The 25,746-nt window shown below is 34.1% G+C and overlaps 1 pseudogene; it reads right to left on the reverse strand.

Moving 5' to 3' along the window:
- Positions 1–25,310, reverse strand: part of LOC149562393 (putative linoleate 9S-lipoxygenase 5) — an 82,186-nt pseudogene extending 56,876 nt beyond the window's left edge.
- Positions 25,311–25,746: the final 436 nt, after the last annotated feature.

The following is a 25,746-nucleotide window of genomic DNA, read 5'->3' on the forward strand; positions in this document are numbered from 1 at the left end:
ATGATGTATGGATCAATATACATTATAGCCTAGGATGTGCATGATGCCTTCCACAACATGGAGTATGATTACATGGGTTTAATCATTGGGAAGATGCATGGATAGATTGAATCAGCATAGAGAGGAGAATTGGGGAATTTTAGATTCCATAATTATTCATTGTTGATGCATCTTATCTTGTACAAGAATGTAGGATACAATATTCTAGATTTCATTGATCAGACATTTGATGAGAATGGAGAGCTTCCAGTTTAACTATGGACATAGGTATGGGATAGGTACTACCATTACTTTGATTCTATTTCAATAATTTCAACATAGTAATTATGAAAATGTTAGACCCTAGCTTCTTTAGGGGCACTTAAACTTTGAAAAGTTTATTAAGAACAACCCTTTTGCTTGAACATAAGAGATTAGATCAGAATTTGGGTGATATCTTCTTGTTCCAAACTTTTTCTCTTATGAGAGTTTATCCATGTCTCCAACCACCTCATGTATTTCCAAAGTATATCCCTCCTAGACTTGTAAGTGTTTAATTTCTATGGCAGTTGATTATGGTAAATAGGGAGTCCTTAGGGACAAAATTGCACAAAGGCACCTTTTTATGTAGATGTTTCAAGATAGGAGATTTTTCAATTGACAAAGAATCTATAGATCAAATTCATGCATTCCTTAGGCATTATAATTTCTCCATTTCCGCATATAGAATCTATGATCCATAGAATTTCATGAAAATACCTTGAAAGAGATCAGAGGTCATGTATTGTCTAATACTAGGGAACCAACCCTTGAAGATTTAACTAAAAACACTATAGTTGAAGGGAAGCCACTAAATGATTGAGAAATTTTGATGATATTCAAATGGTGGAGAATGAATTGAAGAGGATAGACCATAATTTTAATGGTTTTTACTTAGATGTCCCATGTCCCTATAGGATAAGGAAGATGGTTGATAATTATGGTGATATCATGGCATAAATGCCTGAGGATCTAGTAGGTGAAGAAGGGAAGGTAATCCCTGAGTCCCCTGAACCTAATGTATTTTTGGAAGTTGAAGAAGAGGAGTTGATAGCAATGTCATGGGTAGCCAAGGGAAAAAAAAGGCAAAAAGTGATCCAAGTGCCTGATAAGGTAAAATAGAGGACACTACAACTGATGCCTAGAAAGTACCAATATTTTGTTGATTTAAGGAAGAATTATTTGTAAGATAGGGTAATAGAAACAAAGATTTCTCTTACTAGGTTACAACTAATAGTAGCTAGGTTGGATGACAGGATCATCCAACAAAAAAGTTCATGGAAGATGATGAAATCTTGAAATCAGTTGAGTTTAAAAGTTTCTTGTATGGAGTGGAACAAAGTGATTTGGTCTTGAAGCTCAAATTAGGTGAGTCTAAGGAGAATATTTAGGAAGTGGTAGATAAATTGCAAACATATGATCCTAAGAGTGAGAAAATGACTCCCATAGAGGCTAGAAATCTTGTATAAAGGAGTGGAATGCTTCTAGTGCCTAGTTGAGATCTTGAGAAAGCATTCATGCTGGAAAAGATCAGAAAGAAAGAAAATGCAATTTCATATAAGGCATTTAGTGTTGATGGTTTCCAAAGAGGATCAAGATTAAACATAGATTCTAAGTACTTTGCAGTGTGGAGCATGGAATTTGAAAAAAATAAGCCAAAGCTAATGGATATTCAGGCAACATGATAGTGTGGACCATGTAAAATAATTTTGGTACATAAATCTCAAAGGCCTAAAACATTTTTCCATTCATGAATGAGGCCAAACTTGAAGAAATTGAGAATAGATTAGCCAAGACCTTCCATTATTTCATTGACATCATAAATTATATGAGGAGAGATCAAAAAGAGCTATTTATGGGAAAAAAATAAATAAGTTAGAATCAAAGGCTAAGGAGCTAGAAGCTGAAGTGGCATCTTTAAGAGATAAATTCAAGGTGGCAGAGTAGAGAAAAGTATAAATCAAGAGTGAACAACTAACAAAGATAAGTCAAGAGAAATCAACTTATACTATAAAACAAGTGTAGAGTTATACTAAGCCATAGAGAATGAGTATGGATGTTGAAGCTCCACAACAAGGTGGTGAAATAAGAACTAATTTTCTAAAGGGTATGATAGTCCATAGCATAGGTACTTTGAAGAAGATCTCTCAACATGCACATAGCCTTTTCATTTCTCTGCAAAGTGTTGAGCATATATGCAATGAAGTACTATTATGGTTGTCACCTAATTTAACCAATGGAGTCCATACAATCATTTTTTTGAAAGATTAATTTTGTTAATGAAAAAGAAGCGTGATTTGTTTGATAATTTTTTTAGAGTAAAGGAGGGTTTGGAGACAATAAAATAATTTATTGGTTTCTTTACTAGTAAGTTGAAAATTGTGCAAAATAAAATGAATATTCTAATAGGGAAGATTGATTCTTACATCCCACCAATTTTGGATGGTGACAATAAGTTTTAAGATTGGTAGGAATGGTCAAATTATTCTGACTCAATACTAACTCTAGGAGGAGTAACAACCACTTTTTATGGTGATATAGATGATGCTTCCTTCAATGATTTGGTTGATTCTCTTTTCATAGTGGAAATTGATATGAACTAGTTTGTAAACAAGTTAAGATCCATAACAGATGCCAGGTGGAATAAAAGGTTAGTTATTTGGATGAAGTTAGAGGCACCTAGTGGCCAATAAAAAGAGAGATTTATGTGTAGGAAGCAGTTGGGAAATTAAAGCTTTGAAATTGGGAAGTAGTTAGAGATCATAACTAGATGGAAAAAGAGAAAAAATAAAGAAAATCTAGTGATTATGATAGGTTATTAAAGTTGTACACATGCTCATCTAGGAGACACTTGAAGAGAAATTGCCACCTACCAGTTTTGGAACTGCTTCCTATCTTTTGTTTGAGTACAAAGAATGTTTATAAAGAGAAAAGACTTGAACTATCTTTGTATTTATTTTTTAATCAAATTTTGACAAGTTTCCTCCTATCTATAGCTTATTTGAAATCCTTGTCTTATAAAAGGATTCCCAAGATGTGGAGTGAAGGCTTGAATCCTGTTATTTTTTAGTGCTAATGCTATTTAGAGTCAGTCCAAATTTTATGTCAATTGGATGTTATTTCAAATTTATATCTCATGAACATAGTGATGGATGGATGAACTACCTATTATATTTTGAGTTTAATTTTGAGTTTTGTATCAGATAAATGTATCATTCTCAAGGAGATTAATACAAAAGCGAGGAATTACTAAATAATTGTATCTCGAGTTTCTGTCTCCTTTTTAATATTCTTGTTATTCTAACACTAAATAAGAAAAGTTCATTTTAGTTAAATGCAACTTGGATAGGTTGTATGTCAATTAATTGTTTCTTTTAATTCAAGAAATTAAGTAAATACTTCTATGAATTAGTGGGGTTTCTAAGTATATGGGAGGATATCATAAGAATGACATTTAGGGTTAACAACTAATATATTAAATTACAATTCGATTGAATAGATCAAAATTTACTAATATGACTCTATGTACTAATGGATAAGGCACTGGTCATCAATTTAGGTACAAATTGCGGTAGTCATTTAGTTGCATAATTCACATTCAAATCAAATCAATTAGCCTAAAGTCTATGAGAATGAATTACATGTTGGTCATTCACTTAATGTAATGGCTTTTGAGCTTATAGTTGGCTACTGCAAATCAATAGTTATTTTCAATTTCAAGAAGATATTAGACCATTTTGTACTATAAAGGACGTATAATGGATAAAGAGAATCAATAAATGATATAATCCCTAGGTATATCTACCTTGGCTTACAAAGCCTAAAGTGTAGAAAGCCCATGTGCTTTGATAAGTTTGTCCAGATCCAAAATAGGTTTTGCTAAAGATGGGAAATAGCTAAACCCGAGGTATCTACCTCTATTTTTTATTCTGGTGTTGTTTTAGATATTTAGTTTTAAATCACCAACAAAATGGTGACTCTACTGGGGAGCTATGAAAATTAACTCATCACTTGAAATACTGGAGTCTCTAGTGTAATTGTACATCTATAGAGTGGGTTTAACCATGGAGGGAACTCCATAGTTAACCATGCTCAAGATGGAGTAGTACTGGGATGAGTGACCTCCCTAGATGTCCTAGTGCTTCATCTCTATGAGCATCACCTAGATGTAATGAGTGCTAAGTGTTCCATTTATTCTCATGAAAGATGGATTCATGTGTGAATCACTACTCATGATATATGGGTTAATGAGTTTGACTCAAAAAATATATAGTTGAATCCTGATAGCAATATCACAAGTTCATGGTTGTTTATCAAGATGATTTGATAATTTATTTAGAAAAGGATGGGGACCACTGTAGGCATCTAGAGAAGATTTTTGTAAAATCCTTAGAGTATGGAGTTTCATTAAACCCAAATAAGTGAACTTTTGGAGTAACAAAAGAGAAATCACTTGGCCACATAGTATCCAAAGAGAGAGTTAAGATTGATCGTGAAAGGGTGGTAGCAATAGATAAGGTCCCTAAACCTAAAAATGTCAAAGGTATTCAATCCTTCTTTGGCCAATTCAATTTCTTGAGAAGATTTGTGACAAATTTTGCTAAGATTAGCAGACCTATTTCCAAAATGCTTAAGAAAGGAGAAATAATTAATTGGGAAGGTGAACCATTTGTTGCTTTCCAAGAAATCAAAGATGCCATAAAAAATGCACTAGTGCTAAGGACACTAGATTATGCAAAGCTAATGCATATATTTTCTTTTGCCTCTTTCCATACCATAGAAACATTTTTGCTTCAAAATAATGAAAAGGGTTATGAACAACCCATTGCATTTTTTAGTAAGTCACTTCAACTTGCAAAATTAAAATATGAGATTAATGAGAAGAAGGCATATGCCCTTGTCAAAGTTGTGAAATCTTTTAGATGTTATCTAGTTGGTGCCATTGTAATTACATTTATGCCTAGTGTAGTAGTCAAAGATATATTTTCTCAGTAGGAGGTATCTAGTAGAAGATGTAGATAGATCAATAGGATACAAGAATTTAACATAGGTATCTAGATTACCAAGTTGGTAAGAGGACATGGATTTGTTAAGCTAATGGTAGAGGCTAATCTTGAAGGAAATAAAATTAACTAGCTTGATGATGATTGCAAAAGTGGATTGTGTGACATGGATATCTATGATTGGTACAAGGAGATAATATTTTATTTGCAATATATAAAATCTCCACTACGGCTAAATGATAATTTGAAGAGAGCCTTAAAATTGCAAGCTATTAGATATTTTATTGTAAGTGGGTAGCTATGGTGGAGGAGTTTGGAAGGCATTCTACTCAAATGTGTTGATGAGAAAGATTCAACAACAATCCTAAATGAGATGCATGGTGGAATATGTGGAGGCCATTACATAGAGAAAACAACATCTTACAACGCGATCAGAGTAGGATTTTGGTGGCCCACCCTTTTTAAGGATGCACATAAACGTGTGAAAAAATGTGATGCTTGTCAAAGATTCAATTATAACTTAAAGTTTTCTGGAAATCTACCATTAAAACTAGTAGAAGTGCAAGCAGTATTTCAACAATGGGGAATTGATTTTATAGGTGAATTTGTGAATAAGTCAAATGGGGGACAAGCTTGGATTCTAGTAGCTATTGACTATTTCAAAAATTAGGTAGAAGAAATCCCTACCAAAAAATCTACTAGCAAAATAGTGATAGATTTTATCTTAAACAATATCATTTTTAGGTTTGGCTTCCCTAAGAAAATAGTCACAGATAATGCAATGTGTTTCAGATCTAAAGAATACAAGGTTTTCTATGAGATGTATGGCATTATAAGGTCCACTTCTTCACCATACCATCTTAAAGGAAATAGACATAAAGAGTCAAGTAATAAGAGTCTGCTAAAGATCATTAAGAGGATGTTAGATGAAAATAAGAGGGCTTGGGATTCCAAACTACCATTAGCACTATGGGTTGACAAGGTAATAGTAAAAAAGGACATAGGATGTGCACCATTTGATTTAGTATATGGAATACAAGCTAAATTGCCCTAAAACAATTTAAGGGGGACTTGCAAGTTTTCCCAATAATATGATGAAAACATCATTGATGAAATGCAGATTAGGATGGATGATATTCTACAACTAGATGAGACAAGGAAAGATGCATCTGCCAAAAATCATAAGTTTCAGGTCCAAGTGAAGCACCTATATGATAAGAAGACAATAGCAAAAAACTTTCAACCAAAGGATATGGTGTTGTTATGCAATACTAGGCTAGAGGAAAAGGGAAAACATGGAAAGTTTAATCCTATTTGGTTAGGTCCATATTTGATTCATGAGAATTGGGTAGAGGATTCTTATTTTATATAAGAACTATCAGGAGGTATTTTGGAGTTTCTAGTAAATTTTGTACAGTCTTGTGGTTTTTGTTGTTTTGTGTTACCCTACTTTGTCAGGCATTTCTCTCCAAATGTTGCCATGTGTCATCATGTATGTGGTCTTTTTAACCCTAAAATTCTAAATTCTTGCATGGATACAAGTTATCCATCATCCCCAAATAGAGCCACTGATAGCCTATATTTTCACTATGCTAAAATTCTAAAAATATATTTTGGAAGTATCATGAAGAGTTTTGTGCAACTAGGGTTTCTCATATATTGTTGTCAAGTTTTAAATAAAAAACCCTAGCCTAGAAGGTTTTTTCCCTAATCCATTTTGAAATTAAAGTAACCTAGAATCATCCAAGTGTTCTAAGACTTTTGTCCCATGTTTAACCATTAAAACATCTCTTATTCCATGATTGGGTTGGTATTAACCCTAGGTTCTGTGTCTAGTGGGAGATTGTATTCAATTTTCAAAATTTCATTGTCTCTTTATGATCTCATGATCAAAGTCTTAGGTTTTTGGTCTCCCAATGCTATGAAATAATCTTTAGTGCAAGACTGTAAGTGGTGACTCATGGGTCTCCATATGTCATGATATCTAACCTATGCATAAAGGCATATAAGTACTTTATGTGAGTTCCAATCTTACACTCATGATGATAGTATAAGATTGTAAGTTTTTTTATGAAGATCAGTAGGGGTTACAATCTTATGATGAAAGGAGTAGTGTAAAAGCATAAATACCTTTTCTATGGAGTCTCAATCATATATCTAGATTAGAAGCATGAGATTGTAAAGTGTATAATTCAAGTCATATGATGCTTAGAATCTTATGGTGTGGGACCTAGCATGTAAGTGTAGCAGATTTGAGAAAATGTCAATAAAGTCTTTTGGGGATATGAGAAGTGGAAGATTGTAAGATTGTAAGGAAAGATACAAAGACTTTTGATGCTATGAAATAAGGCAAAGTTTGGAAAGTGAAAGAAGAAGGGTCATGATGCCATGATAAAGAGTTAGGCATATGATTAGGAGACTAAAGTCAAGATAATGTTAGAGCCTCCGAGGTTACACTAAGAAATAAAGTTAATTATTAGTGTATGGTCAAAGGGTTAAGAAAATAGTTAGAAAAAAAATCTCCCAGAGTTATGATAGGGGTTGTCTAGTGATTAGCATAAGATTGTAAGGTGTCAGGAGAGAAGCCCCAATGCTATGGGTATCATTGAAGTGTAAGATTGTAAAAGTTTCAATACACAATGTTGATGTTACATAGATGGTTGTAGACTTCTAGGTGTAGGTTCACAATTAAAAAATAAACTTGCAGGAGATGTTTTTAGTATTATGATAAAAGGTGTATAAAAGGTGTCTCTGCAGATAGTAAAAGGGATTGAGTGTAAGATCGCAAGGGTAACTATTCTTGTCTATGGGGTTACAAAGGGTTTGAATTTCAAATAGAAGGCATAAGATCACAAGCCCTCACTATGGCATGAAAAATTGTTTTCACTTTCTTTGAGCTAGAAAATGATAGAAAGGTTTCGACCAATAAGGCTTGAAAAGTACAATAAAGTGCTACATTGGATAATCAATTCAATACTCCATGAGGTGACAGAAAAATTGAGAATTGAAGCCTATGCATGCATGAAATCAATGTAGCAAAGGATTTGATGAAGTATGCTAAACATAAAGGACACTTTCTAGGATGAAAGAAGATACTATTTACAAAGCACAAAGAATTCGAGAAGTTGCAGAGCTTTTGGTTTTTAGTTATAGACCTTTTAGATTTTATTTTGTACATAGATCTTCCAAATTTTATTTTCAGAAAAGATATCAAAGAAGGAGGTAGAAGAGATCCAAGCTGAAGATATGGAAGCTATGAAAACATCAACTTCAAAAGGGGGAACAACTTGATAGAGAAAGCCAAATAAATATGTAGATGAATAGATGAAGATATTACTAGAATCATCCAATACCATATCCACAAATGATCATGATTTGAGAGATCTATATGCATTCTACAAAGATACAATTTTCCTTGTTGTAAATGGATATAAGTTGTTTAGTTACTTTTACAACAAGAAGTTTGAGAGGATCCCTATCTACAATTAATGGATAAGAAATATGGTGAAGCTACTATTGCTATAGTTATATATGGATGTTGATTTAGTGAAATCCCTAATCAAATCGTAAAATCCAACAACCAAATCATTCCACAGACATGAAAGGAGTATTCTATGTACACTAGATCGTGCATCATTCATAGAAGATTTTGGATTGAAAGGTCAAATATGTGTCCAAATTGATATCAATGAGCTTCAAGGAAAGTTTGAAAGAAATACAAGTTCTTACACTAGAAAAGAAATGGTGCATCATATCCCTGTGGATCTCAAAAAGGTAGGATGTTTTTCTAAGAAGGTAGAGAAAATGATGTACGTGAGAAAGTTCAAGAATTACTTTCAGAAGACTGTGTATGGTGTCCACAAGGTAGTGAGAAGTGATGGCTTTGATATTATGTATGGACCAATTTACCTTATAGCCCAGAATGTGTAGAATGCCTTCTACAATGTGGAGTATGATTACGTGGGTTTCACCACTAGTACAATTTGACTTATTTTTCAATGAAAATTAGTCAAATTTTCAACCTATGTTGTTCAACACTCCCCTTAGGATTTGTGACAAGGGTTTAACTGCCTCTTGTGTACTATAAGTTGAGTGGTTGTATCAGGCATTGACAGATTGGTCTTTTGGTGCAGCAACAACCCCACTCTAACAAGTGGTATCAAAGCTTGGTCACAAGTTTGAATCCTCAAACCCTTGGGTAATGCTGAGGGGACACTGCCAAAAAAAATTTTAGTGCTCCCCTCATGATTTTTGAAAAGGGCTTAACCACCTCCTGTGTACTATAAGTTGAGTGGTTGTATTGGTCATTGACAAATTGTTCTTTTGGTGCAATGGTAGCCCCCACTCTAATACTTGTTTTGTTTTAAGAAATTCACTAGTTTGCAACTACTAGACATGAAATGTTTGGCAATTTTGAAGCAATGAAAAGGGAAAGATAACTATCTTACAGCCAACTATTTTATGTCATCACAACTTCGTAACTTCATTTCTTCATTGACCTTGTAGACTTGTGAAGTTGCGAAGACAACTTTCAACCATTGATCACTCCATCACAACTACTTGTTGTTTCTTTACACTGATTGCTATGAAATGATGATAAACACTAGACTAACTTTCATCACACCATCATGACTTAGGTTCTTAACTCAACAAATAACCTTTTGATGGTGTGAAAAATAATTGTGCAGCTACACAATCTTGACTAGGGTTTGCGCTTAACTCTTTGTGACACTCTGAACAATGCATTTTGCATTATTTCCATCTTGACCCCAAGTTAACCTTTGATCACTTGTGATGGTGTGAAATGGACTAATCTAGTCAGATTTTGCATCATTGCAACTTAAACTTTGAAGCTCATTTTGATGGAATGTATCGATCAAAACAAGTCTACATTTATCAAAGGGATACTCCTTCAAAACTGAATATTTGAATTTTTTTCTAATAACAAAGTAAATTTAGCTATCTAAAATTAAGATATTGTCAATGATTTTTAACTTAAGGTCACTCTTAAGCAATGTTACAAGCATATATCAAAAATAAGTTATGCAGAAAAAAAGAATTTTTCAAATGACTTCTTTTACAAAGAACAAAAAAAGACAACCCATTGCATCACATACCTTTTCTCAATAACTTCCAATCACTCCTCCCTTTGGCTCCCACCTATTAGCTCCCCAACCTGTGAAGTAGTGCACATAAGCTTAACTTCTAACCAAAATATTTTGATTGCAATAATAAGCTTAGACATATGTAGTCTAAAACAAAAAATAAATATATATGAAAACTTATTATATGCTCACCAGTAATTAAAGATCAACATATTTTGAACTCCTAGAAGAATCTATAGATCCATAGTCTCAAATTCCTAGTTACTACTTCCCCTAAAATAAATGAAAAATCCCAAATCTGATTTAAAGAATGATTAAATCTGCATAAAAGAGAGAATGTAAAATGCAATATTGATATTAATAAATTTGTATTGTATTGCATTCATAAATATGTATTAATATTCAATAGATGATTCTACAACTTACGTTGATGCATTGTATTTGTAGATGCCAAGAGCCAAGTATACCTGTCAGCAAAAATGGTGAGCATTAAAGAAATTCAGTATAAATATGAATTAAAGTATAGAAATGTAGTTGATAAAAAATTACAAAAAAGTACTTGATCAAGGTTGATTGTTGTTGTAGTTTTTGATAGGGGAGAAGTAACATGATCTAGATAAGTAACATGACTAAGCATTCAAACTTTCTTTACAAGGCTTGTAAGATCGTTGTTTGTGAATCCAACAAATCCTATCATGACTCCCTACATTATTCAGATACAAGATTTAGCAAGTTATATGAAATTATTTTCTATATATGTATATGTATGAGTTGAATTGAAGGTGAGTTCAGAGGTTTTTGATTGCAAAGAAATTTGATAGCAAGTAAAGTGGTCATCATGGAAGAAATTATGGATGCAATGTGTATTCAAAGGTCATACATATTTAGGATGTTGGCCTGACTTTTCACATTTTCAAAATTTTGCAAAATTACAATGAAAAATCTATTTATCCATTTGAAATCCTAAAATTATGTTACCCTAAGGACTATTTTCCCTAGATTCATAAAAGTGGGTTTACATTGTTGGCATTTTAAAGAATGCACAGGAGTTTTCTCGCTTAATTTTTTAAAGTCATAACTTGTTGTTACCCTTGTGACAATGTGATGAGGACCTATTGATATTCTATCTACTAATGTTCTTGATGATAGTTGTATTCACATAGCCATGGATTTAAGTGATTCAGTGCAATAAGATATTCGTTGTCTTCTAGACTCAGTTCCATGGGATGACTACTTGACAGACATTTCCACCTTGTTTATGGAGTCCTACATTGTAGATTTGAGAGACACTATTGATGACATTCATCTTCTCTTTGGTGAAGATGATCCTCCTTAAGTTGTTGTGAGGGAACAATTTGAACCTCATCTTCATACTCTAATTGATTAGTCTTTCAAGGTTGACATGATGGTAGATCCTTTGATACAACAGTTGGAGGAGGTCACTTTATCTTCAGAGGAGACACTTGAGTCTTTGATACATGTTCTACATTCATCCTCTATTGAACCTAATTTTTCTTTTTTAGCAAAGTGGCATAGTACGCATGATTTGGAGGAGGCACCTTTCAATATTGACATGGGGACACTTGAGCAAGTTTCAAAGATTTCATACATTTTGAGGTTTCTTCCTATAGATGGGAGAGACTTCATTCATACACCTTTGGTTCTATTTCTTCCTAAGGGGAGGAATGTTGTTCTACACTCATGGAGGAGTTTCTACATACAGCCTTACGCATCTACCATAGGTGTACATTCTACATTGATGGAAGGCTACTTTGTCTTGTTGTAAACATAAGAGCAATAACTAATAGGGAAAGTTTGAATTAGTTACTACAAAATAAATCCCAAATCCCTTAGATGTCAGTACAAAATGCAAATAGATAACTGAATACTGTTGAATCTCGGTAAACACACAAAATATTGTAACTCGATAATAACTAGATTAGCTCGATAAATGATTAACAAATAAAGCTTTAGATGTCATCTACGATTAATATTACTTTAACTTAGTTTCAAACACATAAAATAAAATAGCATGAACACATTTGACACTAGGATTTAATGTGGAAACCCAATTTGGGAAAAAACACCAAATGTAACTAGTTTCTATTTTTCAAGCTTCTGAACTGAGCCCTGTTAGGAGCCAACGCTGTTAAAGGTTACAAAATACACTATTAGGTGTGACCCTATTAAAATATTTAATCACCTTGTTAGGTGTGGCCTTGTTAGAGGCCTTGAGAACAATTCAATGGAATTGCTACCTTGTTAAAGGATTTGCAAATATTTCTTAAGCCAACTATGTTAGGAGACTTAGATCACTGCTACTATGGTTAGAGAGAAACAATGAGCTAACTTGATTTAAATGCAACTGATTTTCTAATTATAGATATCTATTTTGGCTTGTACTTGATCCTTCCTAATCGAATATATCTTTTCTGCTCCACAAGGATATTCTCCTTATCATTCAAATTTGTTTCTTCTTCTCATCATTAAATCTTCAATCACATCATCATCTCTTTCACTTTCACACTTTGAAATCAAAACTTGACCCTATACTTATATCTTCCACTTTATCAAGTCAGCTCAAACACAACTTAGAATAATCAATATTCATCACCTTAGTTGGCTGGAATCAATAGATAAATCAATTAATCTTAGTATAACAAAATAAGAAAATCCTTCATTAGCCGACCTAGCTCAATAGAAACTAACTCAGAAACTATTTCCTTTGTTAACCAACAGAAGCTCAGTTAACACTACAAACTCACAAAAATCCTTAGGCAACTAAGTGAGCTTGGTTAGCACTGGTTCCATCCAACTTTCCTTCGTTAATTGAGTGAGCTTGGTTAACACTCACTTTCTATAACTTTTCCTTTGATGCCCGAGTGAATTCGGTAGACACTATCTTCCGAACTACACAAACACAGGGATGCTTGGTAGACACTAAGAACTATCTTCACTACTTGAGTGAGCTTAGCATATATTGACTGATAGTGATATGACATTTGTGTAACATCAAAGACAACACACAATTAATCAATTGTATCCAACATGTCTATCTTCCTCTTCTTATCTCCTATGGGGGAGATCTTTTCCTCACATGAGCTCTTCTCTCTCATTTTATTTTGTTGTACTTATCTCTCTTTTTGGAGGGGGTTTTTCCCATGTTGTTTTCCCTCTTTCTCCACTTTATGAGAGATTGCGTTGCATATCATTTGCACTTGCATATTGTACATGGGTACCTAACATGGCCTAGTAGTCAGGACCCATCTTGCATTATTATCTAGCTATTGTGAGCTTAAGTACATTTCCCTAAGTTGCACTTAAGGGGTGGTGTTGGTGTAAATAAGTATTTACTATTTATACTTAAGTTTACTTAGGTTAATGTGTTTTCATATTAGTTGTCATGTAGACACCTAGGAGTTTGCATATTCATATGACTTGTCATGTTGACAAAACAATAGTTTGCACTCCAATTGAGCAAATTTTGTCTACTACATCTCTTTATGAGATACACCTTTACATTATTATCCTCTTATTATTGCATGTACATTTATGCACAATGGAGGATAATCCACTCTTGGTGGACATGTGCTTAGTTGGTATGCTTATCTCTTTGCATGACTCCTAGTCATCTTGATTGCCTTTATATGCAAAGCTCTTCTATGATGTATTTATCCAATTATCTGATTAATCCATTCTCATTTGATCATATCTTGTCTCTCTTGTAATATCTCTTGAGCTTCTAGATTTTGGAATTTCATTCTTTCCTTAGGAAAATTCTTACATGGTATCAAAGCTATACCAAATTCTTACAAAGGATAACCCTTCAGAGTGAGAATAGGTTGAGAAAGATGAACTTGATTAAGATCTTTCTCCTCCATAGACAAATCACTAGAAGATAGAGTATTAAGGATATTTCCATTATCCTCTTTTTCGAAGAAAGCCTTAAAATAGGGATTGTATATTTCAATTAATGTTTCTTCTCTACTAGATGGATTGAATTAAGCCAAGGTCACATTGATTAATTTATAATGTCCTCCTCTTTCTCTAAAATATCACTAAGATACATATATATCTTAGAAGAGGAAGAAACATGAAGATTTTTTATGTTTAAAGTAGAGAGTATCAATCAAGTTAGCTCTTTTGTGAGGAAGAAAATCATAAATTTAGCATCTAGAGGTTCATCCCAAATAGTGACATTATCAATGAAAGAAACATCTCTATCAATGAAACACACTATATAAGATTAATCATCATGAGTTAAAGTAAATTACATGAAGGGGAAAGAAAAATAAGATATAGGACTATCTTGATATTGTAAAGCTAAGCTTATATAAGGGTCATGGTTTATGTCAAAGATAAGATATTTGAAGAATTTTTTAAAGGATTTTTGAAAGATGAGAAAAAGAGAAGTGCATGTAGGATAGGTCCAATTAATCATATTTTTATTAAAATGTTAAAGATCCCATGACCCATCCAAAAATGATGGATGAGAAATAAATATATAATGATGTGAATTACATATTGAGAAAGAGGTCTAGATAAGAAAATCTAAACGCTACTAATGCAAAGAGGAGAATAAGGGAGATCAAAGGATATAACCCTAAAATCAATAGGAAGTAAATGAAAAAGAAGTTAAATGCTAAAAATAATCAATCTAAATCTTATAAGAAAGAGGCATGAGATTGGGTTTACCAAAATATTTTAGGGGGAAAGGAGGACACTTTAATAGGTCTATAGGTCTCTATTTTTATGGGTCCACTAATCCATTCAAATATGTATGAAAGTGAAATAGAGGAATTTCCAAATATGATTCCACTTATGATCTAAACTAGATTATCTATGACTGAAAGGAAGAAAGGTGGCAATACTAAATTTAAATTATAAAGAGGACTGTAATACAAGGAAATATACTCTTTGGCCCTTGATAGGATAATGTGAATGTGAAATTGAACCAATGAAAATCTAGATGCTATGTGTATAAAATTAGCCAAATTAAGATATATATATCTAGGGTAAAGATATGAAAGAAAATAAAATTTGAAAGAATCACCTTGAAATGAGTAGAGGAAGATGTATTTTAGCTCTAAAACTCATATATTTAAATTGGTTTTAAATATCTATCTATGAATCTTAGAATAAAATGATGAAAGGAACAAAACCCATAAATCTCCACAAAAATAGAGACCGAAGGACTACACTAACTTGGGAAGACATCCTACAACAAGGTCGACATAGTCTGGCAACCTAAAACTAACTTTTCTAGAAAGCTCCCAAAAAGTAGGTTCCAAATATATAAACCTTTCACTGATATAAAATAAATATAAATTATAATTGTAAATGTAAAGGAAACAATATAAATGTAAATATTCACCTTTCTTGTAGAAACCCTTGTCAATAATAATTTATCATGATATATCTTGTAGATACTAAATTCGGTATGAAGGATGTAGGATTTCTCCATAATTATAATGGATCTATCATAACCAGGTCATGGGGCCATGAATGTAAATATGAATTAATGAAGAATAAAATTAATTCTTCAATTTAGATCTCCTCCCTTGATGGCCAAAAATAAGCTAGACCTTGAAGAGGAAATTCCCACAAAGAATCCTTGAATGCATGAAGAAATCTCACTTTCTTGCTTCAATGCTTGATCTCCTTGTCTTGAATGCTTGAATTTATTAAGAATGAGATGTCATTAGTGAGATGAGATATAAAAATGAAGCCCCCAAGCCTCCTTATATGTGTGTTTTTGGTTGGGAAATTAACTCAAGCTGACAGGGGATTAAAATTAACTAATTGACAAACTCAAGAACATTTAGGCCCTGAAACCTGCAACCATCAAGGACTAGGTTGAAAATTAGGACAACCTAGTCCTAAATAGGTTTACTTGGTTCAATATAGTTCATCCCAAGTCAGCCTAGTCCACTCCACATTGACCTGGCATGAGTGGTTAGGACAAATAGGCTTTAGAAAGGTCCGGAAGAAGGGTCAGATAAACTTGAGAGATAATAGACTGATATGGTCAAAAGGGTAGCAAAAAAACACCTAGAAGGCCATGTAAAACGAGAGAGATGATGAAAACTAATTAAATCAGAGGGGAGGGGAGAAAAAATACATTGATCACATGTCCATCCATGGTTCGAGAGAGGAATTATAGAAAGGGTGCTAAAAGGTCTTTAAATGCATGTCCATTTTAAGATGGTGCACATGTAATAAAGCATCTAATTAATCTCATTTAAATAATCATTTAAAAACCCATTTAAATAATCCATTTACATAAGTATACTAAAATGAGCAAGATAGATACTAGTAATGCAATACTCATTTCCAATTATTCTAAGCATTTAATAAAGGAAATAATAACTAATTACTCAATAGAAGATAAGGAAAACCATAACACATGATATTTGATAACTATCCTAATGCAATATCATGAACCTCAAATGTAAAATGCATTAAAAACTACACAATTCAACCACTCTTTGTATCTCAATCGTACTCACAAAACAATGGTATTATACCATATAAATTCAGGTAACCATTGGCATAACCTTAGTAAAATCATATGACACATCATAATTTGGTAAACTAGGCATAAGAATAATCAACCTATTGATACAATAATGTTAAAAATCACCCCAAGGGCATAGACCACTCATAGGTCCTAACAAATTATTCACAAGGAAAGAGCATAAAAGATGCATCCTTCTAAATGACTTACATGGATCAAATGTGAGAGACACTACATCATTCTCCTCAAAGACCAGGCTTACTCCTACAAACATGTGATCCAAGAATAGAAATCTGTAAGAATTTTTGTTAGGGCAAGATTCGCCCAAGATCGTAGAACTCAACACAAGTAAAATTGTAGACCAAAAATGGATATGATCTATTAATCAAAGTATTTTCGAATACATTGCTCTGTTCAATATGTACAAACACATTAGGAGTGCCTGTATATAAAGGCCTCTCAGAAAACACCTAGAATGTCTATATAAACAACCAGGAGATAAGATAAGCATAGTGACAACTAAGCACACACCTTATCAAACATTCTAAATGAGTGGATAAGAATGAGAAGGTTGTAGATACCATGTGCTTAATCATTGTGCTAACTCCTATGTTGTAGACAACATGTGCATAAAAAAGGTGCAGACTCCTATGATATCAATATGAAAGCTCATAAGAGTGCATGTACTCCTAGGCAACTAATAAATAAATATTAAAAATATGCATTAACCTAAGTAAACTTAAGTAAGTGTAAATAGTGAATAATTATTTACACCAACACCCCCCCTTAAGTGCAACTTAGCGGAATGCCTTTAAGCTTATGGAAACTAGGATGAAATGCATAAATGGGTCTCACCTACTAGGCCATGTTAGGTACCCTTGTAAATAATGGAAATGCAATCTCTCATAAAGTGGGGAAAGAGGAAAAACCTCATGGGAAAAACCCTCCCCCAAAAAGAGAGATGAAAGGGGATGCATGGATGGATGGAGTGATCAAGACCCTCCCATTACAACATGCATCAAGTATATACAACATAAAAAAGGAGAAGGACAAAACCCCATAAGAGGAAAAAGTCCCCCCCAAAAAGGATAAGAAGGAGACGAGGCAGTCCCCCCCCTAAAAGGAGTGTGTCGATCAATGAGAAATGTTCTAATGTAGATGCTGATCCATGACCTTTGAATGGTGTTCCTCCCCTTTGGAATAAACAAAGGCAAGGGTACTAAGGAGATGCATCCCCTATATGGAGAAGGAATCTCTATGATGAACGGTATCTGTGAAACCTGTTCAAGTGTCCTTGTATCGATACTGATGATGAATTCCTCCAAAACTATTGAAGATAAGTGCAGATCAAAAACAAAGTGATAAAGAACCTACTTCAGGAAACCAACAGCCTTCTCAACTGATAAAGAGACCTCCTATAGATGTTGTACATAAGAATCCAAAATCACACCAACCTGGAAAGATTGATCATGTAGAGAATGCACTTGAGGGTCAGAGTGAGCCCTTGCAACAATTATAGAAGAATCCTTAGCAAAGAGAAGCAATAAATCATCATAAAAGTGTCCCATATCTGTTGTGTGTGACTCCAAGAATAGAGCTGAAATGTCTGGCAAGAAATCATCGCCTAGAAGACCATGTGTATTGTTGGTGTTTTAAAACTACTGAACAACAAAATGTTCAATACTAGAATGATAACACTCACACAACCTAAGGATCAGCTAATTCCCATAATAAATTGTATGAGTAATCCGTTTGGACCCAACTTTAACAAAACCAAAAGTTGGTTTCCTACTCTTTTGGCTCTACTAAACCAAGGCGGGTATACCTAGGGATAATTTTGATGCAATTGTGTATTAATTTATCTCAATTTCATTCTAATTCTCATCTGTTACCCTCACATACATACACATATCACTTCAACTATTCAATTCTTCTCAAACTTATACGCATCCCTTATCAGCAGATCTGGTCATAATTCTCCTAAAATTTACAAATCTTCCTGGAAATAACAGCTACCTAAGACTCAGGAATTAGATATAAATGAGTTGAGACCAGCATTTATAATTCTTGAACAGGATTGAAAATAATTTTGATTTTATATGATGATTTGATATGCAATAGCAGAATTCATCCTTGTTTACTTTTGACTCATAGAACTAGTGCCTCATCCATTGGGCAAGAAATTGACTATTGGCAGGAGATCTAATTCAAATAACTTGTATAGGAATTAATCAACTGCAATTACCTATCTCCATTCTTATGCAATATCCCTTTTATGAAATTATAGACCCTACTGATTTACTAAAGCATTTATATAATTGCTTGAATTAAAAGCAACAATGAAACTAGAATACAACCCATCATGACTGCATTCAATCAAATAAACCTTATTTAAATGACTTCAAAGTAAACAAACCCATAAACTGGAGACAAAAATTGATCACATAGATATAGTGTAAATACCCCTTTGTATTATCCTTTTCATATGACTAATACAATAACCAATAGAAAACCAATTGAATACCCATACTAGATTGCCATTTCTATCATTTCAATTTTCTTATCAAAGAGTACAATGGAAGCAAACTCAAAACCTCTGCATACTATTGGACTGACTGTAATGTACTTTTCTTGAAAAATAAAATTTGCACAAGTTCCGAACCATCACAATGCCTTGAAAAATCACTTATATAGGCATGAGTTGCAACAAGCAAAGGGAAATTGTGATTGACCGGTGTCCTTCAAAAGAAACTTACATTCACCTATCATAAAAGGACAAAACTGTAGATAACAGAAAGACAAAGACAACAAAAATTCTTTTATGGGTCCTTTTCTGTTATATTCTCATTTGTTGAAACAAGAGTTTATGATCTTATTTCTTTTTACTGTTCATCCTCAGAGTAAGTTTCCATTAAGTTAGAAAGTGATGAGTCACCTTCAATTGCCTGTTGTTGTTCTTTGTCTTGAGAATCCTCCTTGTTCTCATCATCACCTATAGGGGTGGCAGTTACCTCAGCATCATCATCTGCCTCATCATCCTGTTGTGCTACTCTTCTGACACAAATTGATCCTTCCACTCATTAAAAATAGCATCATCTAGCCAATCAAAAACTCATGACTTCTCTTTGCATAGTTATTAAAGAAGTTGCAATTGCCTTAATATCAACAAAATCTTTTCTAACAGTTTTGTAAAACCATTGTACTTTCACCAACTCCTCATTTTTTGTTGCCCATAACAAATATCCTATTTCATTAGCAACTTTAATTATTCTTTCACAAAAACCCTCATCCAACTTTTTCTTCCATTCTCCTTCTGGTCAGAAATGATTGAGATCTTTGTTCACATAAGGTGGGATTAAGAAGACCTTCTATGATATACTCTAATTTTTCTCATAAAAAAAGCTTCCACTTCTCATTAATGCATAGGGTGGTATCACCTTCTTCATTCAAATTCACACTATAAATTTTTGAAAAATCCTATGATCCTGGGACATAAAGCAAAAATGATTCACGCTCCATTTGACAAGTTGGCATTCAAACCAATGAAAACCTACCATGTGTATCTTTCCTTTCTTATTGGTGCTTCAAAATGGACCCTGCTGAACTCTGAGGACACATGTCACTTAGGCGCTATCTTGCTATACATAAAGAGTGAGCACCTTGCCATAGTGAGATAGCATTTGTCATTGATCCTAATTTGATCATGCGGATGACATTGGATGCATTATTTTAGAAAAGCATGGTAGCCCCTTTGTCACTATGTCGCTATCATAACTTTCGAGAAACTCTCCATAGCGACATAGTGCCTATCATTGATTTAAGATTAATCTAACAATCACAATCTCTCATATATTTTGTGAATAGGGCATGGGTCCTATTGTTGATGATGTGAGAAAACCATGCATTGCTGGCACAAATAAAATCATATTATATCCCAGTTATATTACCACGCTGCTTGGGTCCCACTGGATTTTATTTTTTAGCTGGGCGCTATGTTGCTATCTGAGTCAACAGCCACCACGTCATTGGTGACATAGCGACAGAACAACACGTGTCATCCTTTACCACATTGTCACCTACTTCGAGCTTGTCATTGTCTCCACATGGTAGCTCCCTACTAGCTCACGAACTGCATACTCATCGCTGACAAAGTTGCCACATCAGCAAGGGCGCTATGTCACTAAGGTTAACTTTTGAGCAACTTCTATTAGCGACATAGCACCCACCTCAAGATCATCCATGTGTCACAATCTCCTCATTCTATCTGCAATCTCACCACATCATCACCTACTTTGAAGCACCACATCACCCTTTGTCACTGTTTTGGCTGCCACTTGTCCTTTTCTATTGGCTGAGGACACGTTAAGAAAGACCCACTTGTCTTCCCACACACTTCGCTAGATTTCAAAGTTTTTTGGCAGGGCACTATGTCGCTAACGGTGAGAAACATAGATTTATCAATAGTGACATAGCACCTTCCGGTGACTTCTCAAGATTTTGGGGCTAGCAAGATAAAGGCAAACGAGGTCATGATGACCCTCATCAATGCTTCTGTCAAAGCAGTAAAACCACACATCCATCATGTCGCTTGGGAATTTCATGGTTGTCAAAAAACCTCAAAAAAGACCACTGCTTATATTTCCTGTGAAGGCACCATGTCGCTAATGGAAAAACTTACAAATTTCCCGATAGCAACATAGCGCCCATGAAACCATTGCTCCCAACTTGGCACACCTCTTACCTATCACCAATGAACGCACTTCATTTCACTTAATACTCTCCAGCATGGCATGACTCAATGTATTTCCTAAGGTCTTGTCCTGGTCCCACCATGCTCACTTGCCCGCATTATTTAAACACCGAGCAACTTGATAATCTGAGAATGCGAGCATCGTTGATTTGAACAAGATCAACAGTGCTCAAAAAAGTATTTCAACTTGGCACTTTTTAAGAAAAAATATTGTGATTAAAACAACTCTAAGGTTTGTCATAAAGAATAAAAGGTATTCTGATGTAAATAAAAACCTAGGATGAACAAGCCTGCCAAAATAATTTTTGAAATAATACTTTTGAAAAATTTAAAACCAGAGCAATGCAGAACAAAGGTATAAGGGCTTTCTCACACTCTTAGGGTTTTTTTTTTATAGCTGAACCTAGAGACAAACCCTGAGAATTTAAAAGGATAACACAACACATGAAACAAGGCACAGTTAGGGTAATCTAAAGAATTTTTAGAATTACTTGAAAGGAAACCCTAATCTACCTAATTCAAGGACTTAAATGATTTTTCACCCAAATATCAGGACTTTTCTATACTATGAAAAATTAGACCAACAGTGGCTCTGTCTAGGGATGATAGACTACTTGAGTCTATGCAAGAATTCATAATCTATGGAAGAGCAGACCACACACCTGGTGCAAACATGAAAACTTCTTCAGAGAGCACAAAACAACACACAGGAATAGGAAACCAAACTGTACAAGGAAGCTCACAGGAATTTACAAAAATAGAAAATGTACAAGGGAACCTAAGATTACTATTCATGGAAAATAGATATTTTTAGGAAAAGTACCTCTTCAAGAATTGTCCATGAACTGGAAATTCAAGAATACCTCCAATTAATTCCCTCAAAAAATATGAATCCTCTCCATTCTTATCATAGATGTTATATGGACCAAGCTAGATTGGGTCAAATTTTCCATGTTTTCCCTTATCTTCCATCCTGGCATTACACATCAGTACCATATCTCCTATTTCAAACTTTCTCTCAAAATCCATCTTATCATATAAGTGCTTCATTTGTGATTGGAGCTCAGCATTCTGAACAGAGGAATCTTTTCTTGTCTCCTCTAACTGTCTAATGTCATCCAGTCTGAGTTGCATCTCATCAATGATATCATCTTCATATAACTGAATCAATTTATACATCTCCCTTACATTATTTTGGGGAAGTCTGGCCTGTATACCATAAACTAGGTCAAATGGGCTACAACCAATGGCCTTTTTAACAGTAACCCTATCAGTCCACAACGCTAGTGGCAATTTTGAATCCCATGCCTTCTCGTTTTCCCCTAGAATTATTTTGATAATCTTTAATATGCTCTTATTGCTCAATTCTTCCTAACCATTCCCTTGAGGATGATAAGGTGAGGATTGTATATTCTATAATGCCATATTTTCTACAGAACTCTTTGTATTCATCAAATCTGAAACACATAGAATTATCCCTGATTATCTTCTGTGGGTAACCAAATCTAGTTATAATGTTGTTCAAAATGAAATTGATCACCACTTCACTTGTAGCATTCTTCGTAGGGATTGCTTCAACCCATTTAGTAAAATAATCAGTTGCCACTAGAATCCATGAATGTCCACCACTGGACTTATTCAAAATTTCACCTATGAAATCAATTCCCCACTACTGAAACGGTGCCTGGACTTCTATAGGTCTTAATGGCAAATTCCCAAAAAATTTCAACTTTCCACTAAATCTTTGACAAGTATCACATGTCTTAACAAATTCATGAGCATCTTTGAAGAGTGTTGGCCACCAAAAACTAGATCTAATGACTTTGTGCGCTGTGGTTTTAGCCATGTAATGACCTCTACACACATCTTCATGCATATCTTTCAAAATCCTTGTAGCCTCAGTTTCATCTACACACTTCAAGAGTACCCCTTCCATACTCCTCCACCATAACTATCCTTGTACTATAACATATCTTATGGTATGCAACTTGAGGGATCTCCTTTGATTATTAGTTAACTCTGGTGGGGATTTCATTGTTTGCAAGTAATAGATCACATCTTTGTACTAGTCAGATACATCCATATCACATAGGTCTTCTGTGCAATTATCATCCAATTGGTTAATTTTATTTGCCTCTAAATTTGTATCTGCCATCAACTTGGCTAAACCTTGACCTCTAACCAATTTAGTAATCTGGATATCAATGTTGAATTCTTGTATTCTATTTATCCATCTACACCTCCTACTAGATACTTCTTGCTATGAGAAAATGTCTTTCACAGCAGCAGTGGGGACAAAAGCAATAACTGTAGCACCCATTAAATAACATCTGAAGGCCTTGAATCCTTTTAACAATGCATATGCCTATTTTTCATTAATATCATACTTTAACTCAGCTACTTGCAATGATTTGCTAAAGAATGCAATGGGTTGTTCATAACCCTCTTCATTTTTCTGTAACAGTACTGTAGCCACAATGTGAAATGAGGCAAAAGAAAATATGTGCATTGGTTTGTCATAATTAGGAGCTCTTAGAATAGGGGCATCTTTAATGACTTGCTTAATTTTTTGAAACGCAATACTAGGTTCACCTTCCCATTTTATCTCAAATCCCTTTTTTAACATTCTAGATATAGGCCTACTGACTTCTGCAAAAATTTTCACAAATCTCCTAAGAAAATTTATCTGTTCAAAGAATTATTGGATACCTTTAACATTCTTAGGTTTTTGAATTTTATCTATTGCTTCTACCCTTTCAAGGTCAATCCTCACTCCATGCTTGCCAACTAGGTGCCCTAACAATTTTCCTTCAGTGACACCAAAGTTACATTTCCTTGGATTTAAAGATATTCCATAATTAAGGGCTCTAATAAATACCTTCTCTAAGTGCATGCAATGATCATTTTCATCCTTGGAGTAGGCAGTAAGGTCATCCTGATACACAGCCAGAAATTTGTCAATGATATCAGCAAAAGCCACATCCATGGCTCTTTGGAAAGTAACTCCAGCATTAGTAAACCCAAAAGGCATCCTAACATATACATATGTACCCCATGGAGTGGTGAATGCAGTCTTAAACTGTTCTCATTTTTTGACAACCACTTGATTGTATCCTAAAAAACCATCCATCATGGAAATCAATTATGAACCAGTGACCCTTTGCAACATTGCTTCCATATTTGGCAAACCATAATTGTCCTTTAATGAAGATATGTTAAGGTTCCTAAAATCAAAACATAACCTTATATCTCCATTTTTCTTTCTTATTGTCACCAGATTTGATAACCAAGAAGAATGTCTAATAGGCCTAATGATACTAGCATCTCTTAACTTTATCAGTTTTTCCTGCATCTTGGGAGCTAAGGTTGGACTTATTGATGTTTTCTTTTGTCTAAAAGGCTTAGCATCTAGTTTCAAAGGGATTTCATGCTGAAATAAGTCTTCCCTATAGGCCTTTAAATCATCATATGACCATGCAAATACATGCCTATATTACCTTAGCAGATCTATCAAACCCTGTCTTATCTTAGGAGGCAAATGTTTACCAATATACACCTTCTTAGGGGTTTCCTTAGTTCCCAAATTTATCTCCTCCAAATACTTAACATTATACTCACTAGTATCCACTTGAGATCTATCATGATTATCAAAAATAGTTTCCAGGGCAACTAATCCTTTTGGTATTTTGTTAGTTTTCAATTGCACCACTTCTTGACCAAAAATAGTATCTTTTTCATTTATGCTTTCTACATATGCTGCACAATCAATTTCTTGCCCTGATAACATATGCTCACAATTCAAAAACCTTAGAATATCTTTATCATCCTCAAATACTTACCAATTTTGGACATTATCAGGAACAGAGGGTCTGACCTGTACCTGCTCCATCTTTGCAATAAACACCATCAAAGAACATGGCCCATAAGTCACCTTTATTTGTCTTTGTACCAACTTCCACCTCTATCTAAGATCTTTTCTTGCTCTTCTTCAAAGTTAGGACCTCAGCTCTGAATGCATTGACATCTATATCCATAAAATTTGTCATATCATCCTCAACTTCCTCCACTATCATATATATGCTTTTTGGTTCTCTGTTGATCTTTACAAACTTTCCATCAATGTTAAAAGTAGCAAATGATAAATCACATTGTAAACTTCCTCCCATGGTAGCACTCCATTTCCTAGACAATAACATGCCATATTGAGGTGGTATGTCAACAACCAATACACTCATTGTGAGTTCTTTGTCTGGACAGGTTGTCAATCTATGGGGCAGAGCGCTAATAGTGCATATGACTGTAACCTCCCTTTTATCCATGGCACAACACCTTCCTTGAGTAGTGTCAAGTTTT

The sequence above is a fragment of the Cupressus sempervirens genome, chromosome 4 (assembly GCF_028749045.1).
Source record: "Cupressus sempervirens isolate cs-2001-9-10 chromosome 4, ASM2874904v1, whole genome shotgun sequence".
Taxonomy (NCBI): domain Eukaryota; kingdom Viridiplantae; phylum Streptophyta; class Pinopsida; order Cupressales; family Cupressaceae; genus Cupressus; species Cupressus sempervirens.